This window comes from Sipha flava, unplaced genomic scaffold, assembly GCF_003268045.1.
Source record: "Sipha flava isolate LNK unplaced genomic scaffold, YSA_version1 314_pilon_pilon, whole genome shotgun sequence".
NCBI classification, from domain to species: Eukaryota; Metazoa; Arthropoda; class Insecta; order Hemiptera; family Aphididae; genus Sipha; species Sipha flava.
In genome coordinates, this window is record NW_020272994.1 from 73,556 (window position 1) to 78,709 (window position 5,154).

Sequence of the window (5,154 nt, forward strand, 5' to 3'; positions counted from 1 at the left end):
TGATAACATGATGACTCTTAGTATATATATAACTTACTAACTATTACTTAATTACGACCTACTTAGTGCCTTTTTTCCCCCCAAGGTTGAATTTTGTAAGTTTCATTTACCTTTATGAGAAATTTAGTTCTAATGCTATATCAACCATCTTTAAAAATATTAAATGACCCACCCGAACTCATTAATTCATAATCCATTTTTTGAAAGAAATTGTACATTGATTTCAAATTTAAAAGACCATACAACCATTCCATTCACTCAATCTTATGGTCTCACCCTTTTTTTTATTTCGTAGGTTTTTTTTTAATCACTACGAATTTTAAATATAATACAATTTACATGAATAATCAAAATAACAAACAAGAATATAATTCGCCAATATTAAATAAATTTTAACAAAAATAATTAATAACTTATTAATAATAAGAATCATTCATTTCTAAATAAATATGTATTTTAAATACTCATAGAATATTAATACTTATTGAGTAAAATAGTTTTAAATATTTCATTTAATATTTAATAGTGAAACATGTATTAAATAATCAACAATTTTGATTTAAATGAGGAAAAAATACTAGGATAAAAAAAATTTGTGATAAAAAAAAACTCATTTTAGAAATTAATAATGAAAAACTTTACAGTTATGATGACAAACAACGACGATTATCATAAACGTATCTTAGAAATTTTTTTTAAATAATTTATTTTATCTCACCTTTGCCATGCCGACAAACGAGAATTTCTCAAAACTCAAGTACTCATTCTCTCCGGAATGTTTTTTCATTTGACCTTTGTAAATACGCGATGCCGTCAAAATAGTTACCGACATGCCATCATCCAAAAACATAATTATGTTTTTGGCGACATTTCTTTTGTTCAAGTACTTGACTTTTTCGGTCACCATATCCTTGCCATTCTCGATCCAGAATCGACTGTTTACGTAAAGAAAATCTATACAGTTATTATTTAGATAGTTTAATTATATAATATATGGTTTGCTGAGTAAACTGTAATTCATTGTAATTCATTATTAAAAATTGTTATGATAATTTTATTACAAGAAAAAACATTTCATATTTTCCTAATAGTATTAATTTATTATTTAAAAATCTTGATAACCTTCGAACAAATTTTCAAGAACGTTAACTCGTTCATTTAATAAAATAATGAAAGATATTATTAATTTATTCAATATAATTAATTTTGAATCTTGGTGAAAACATATTTCTATACATCATTAGTGCTGTTTACAATTATATAAAAATTTGTGACAAATTACTAAATAATTATTACTCATAAATATTAAAATTTTTACAAACACATTTTTCATTACGTAAATTTATTACGTATTAATATAATTTACATATTACATACATATTAATAGACGTATTATTTAGTAGTTAATAGTTTTTTCTATACTTAGTACTACGTTTAAAACATTCGGAAACAACGCTACCTAGCAGACTGTTAGTAAAACTGTGCACTACTCTAAAATCCGAAATAAGTACTCAAAACAATTCAGTCACGCAATGTCTATAGATTGCGCCCTATAATCTGAATGTTTATAAGAATTTTATAGCACCGAATCTATTATTATGATAAATTAGTATACATAATATAATTAGAAATTTATAACCATTTTAGGACAAATACATGGAGAATTCTATATCTATTATGTCTAACGCATAACGAGAATTTTCAGTTGTTTTTTTTTTAACAACCAAATTTTAACAAGATCGACTAATAATATTTCTATCTAATAAAACAAATCCATAATAATTGTTTTTGTAACGCATTGAATTTAAGAAAGCAGATGATGGAATAATATACCTACTTGTATCGAACCAAATTTTTACTATTTTTCTTTTGAACATACCCGGAGTAGAAATAAACTAGATAATAAATTTATATTTATTTATTTTATTTATTGGTTTATAGGTTATAGGTTTATATGTATCGTTATACTATGTATAGTTTATAGGTATCGAGAGAGTTTATTATAATTATTATTATTATTTCATATTTTAACAACATTATATTAATATTTTAATAGGTATTTATAACTACATGCTGTTGGAATATTTTTCAAATATATATATTCAAGTATTGATATAAAAATATAGAAAAAAACTGTTTTCGTTTAAAAAGAGATCAGTTAGTTGTGGTGAGTGAGGGTGTAAGACTATAAAAGACAAAAAATAAATAATCAAAAAACCTTTATTAAAATTAACTCACTACTTATCTAAATAAAGAGTGTCCCATAAATTAATTCAATATATTTACGTAAAAAAAAAATGTCGTTATGACATTGGGAATAAATAATTAATTTTTTAGTCCCGTATTTTGAATTTTGAAATATGGCAACTCTAGTATACGATGAAAAATTGATTGAAATAAAGATTTATTGCAACATTAATATTTAATAATAATAACTTTATTTCATATAAATGAATAAATAATAACGCCTTTTAGAGCAAAGAATACAGTAAATAATTATAAAAATGTTTGTAAATAGAACCATTAATCAGCACTTATGAATACCTTGAAAATATAAAATAAGAAAAGAAAATATAAATATAAAGTTGTAATTATTAATAATAATTTTAATAAATTAATAAAATATTCATATTTAATATATCAAAATCTCAATATAAAATTAAATACAAAATAAATAAATATAAATATAATATAAAATAAATATAAATATATACCTAATTGTTATATTGTAATTCAATTTGCAAATTCAGTAATGAAATATCGTCAAAGTAATATAATCAGATATTTTCTATCAACAACTTTTGTACGAATTACTTATCGTCTTAAATTATTATTGACACGATATGGATCATTTTGGTTCATTTTAATTTTTAATTTGTATTATTAATAAGGCTTATTGAATTGCATTAGTAAAAACTTAGTATTAAAGATTTACATTTTTTGAAAATATCTAGGAAAACTAATTTTTTAGTTTGGTTAAGATTAGTGTCTCTGATTATCCTATTAGCTACATACAATGTTGATGAAAAATCTCTGGTCGATGAATAATATTAATTCTTCATAGATAGTAATTTAGTTTTAATTATAAATATTAATGATACAGAGTAATAATAAAATGTATACCTACATAAAAGCTGTTGAAGTTTTTAAGTTGAAAAAGAGATGTACTAAATATTTGGAACCCCTTCCCTAATTGCTCTATCGCATACGATGCTTATTAAAGGTATTTAAATATGTTAAATGTTAAATAGGGTTCCAACAGTTTATCTCGAGAAAAATGACACTTTTCAAGATATTCATATTATTTATAATAATGAACTTTATTTGAACTTTAACATCATTGTTAATAATTTTTAATGAATATTAATGTATATATATTACACAGATATAATAACACTACTAAGTTATCAAAACATATTTAAATATTTATGTTATTTGCTAAACATTTTTTAATAATAGACACAAAACCAATAGTTTTGGTACATTAAATTTAAATTTTTTATTCCTCTTTTATAACTTTTAAATTTTCAAGAATTCATTTAAAAACAGACCATGAGCAAGTATAGAATATCAATCAATTATATCGATCAATTTTATAGATTTCGACATTTTTTATTGCAGTAGCGTAAATATAGTAAATCATGTGTTCAATAATAGTAACATTGAATTTTGGATAATGTAGCTAAACTTAAATAGAAATAATGAAATATAAATTAAGGATAATTTTTAAACAGCTATGATAACTGATTTACATTTTGTTCCTGTGCTTTAGTTGATGTCGAACGTTCTTTCAATTCATATAAAAACTTTACTGACGTACCAATGTGACATCAGGGCATATGGAACAAAATGATAACAGTTGTTTTCAAACATTTTCTTATTTGAAAATACGTTCATTTTAATTTATTTAAATAAATAAAATTTTACCTAAATTAATGGTTTTTTAAGCTGTATTATTTTTTATTATATATCTATTTATATCCATTTTTTGTATAATGTACTTTATTCTTTCGCATATAAAAGCATAATTTTTGCATATTATGATTTTTAATGAATATTTGAAGAATATTTTTGACTTTTAAAAAAAAAAAAAAAGCACCTTATTTTGGCTATTTTAAGAGACTTCCTGCCTCTAATAATAATTTTAATATTTTTATAATTAAATAATTAAATAAAGAAAAAATAAGTCATTTTTGTGACTTTACAATATTAATTATCGTATGTGGACTGTAAAAAATTCTCTATTGCGATTCATTTTTAAAAATATTCAAATACAATGTACAAATATTCAATATCAAAACTTAAAAACATGTTGACACTGTATTGCAAGAATATTTTAATTTAAAAATGCAGGTGAAAATACTTACAGTTACGCTTAAATGATTAATAAAAATGGATCGTAATAACCGTTAACTATATCGACATAATATTCAAAATTCATTATAATAATCCTATTGAAAAAACATTTATATAAGTGTATGATGCATAAATGTGAATATTTGAATTTAAAATAATTTACATGATATTCATGTTGTGAAAAATAAAATTGATATGAATAATTATTTATTTTTACTAAAAGTTTTTATTTATATTATCATTGCACGAAAACCCTTTTTTTTTTTTTTTAAATATTACTTTCAAATTTTAACTCAATTTTTTAGACTTTGAGTGAAACAAGGAATGCATTGTTTTTACCATGGTATGTTTTTTGTTTGTTTCTATGTACACTATTAGTATCGCTGTGAACATGACCAAATAAGAAGTAAAATATAGAAAATACGTTTTAGTTGGTACTTCTAATATTATTTCAAATAGTTTAAATTTCTGTTAAGAAATATTGTCCAGCTTGTAGATATTAGATGGTCATTTTATGGATTTTCCAACAATTTTCTTAATATTTGCGAAAAACTGATGAAAAATTACAAAGAAAACGATAACTTTTACAATATAATAGAAACTCGTTCAAACATCAATATCGGATTGGGATTATAACGGTTAATCGAATAGGCGGTTAACAGAAATTTTGCATAAACGTATATATTTTACGTGTGTATTTTAAGAAAAACAATAAAACACATATATACTACATATTAAATACTACCACACTAAAACTAACAATTTTAAACAAAATAATCTGTTATTTTTTTTTTTTTT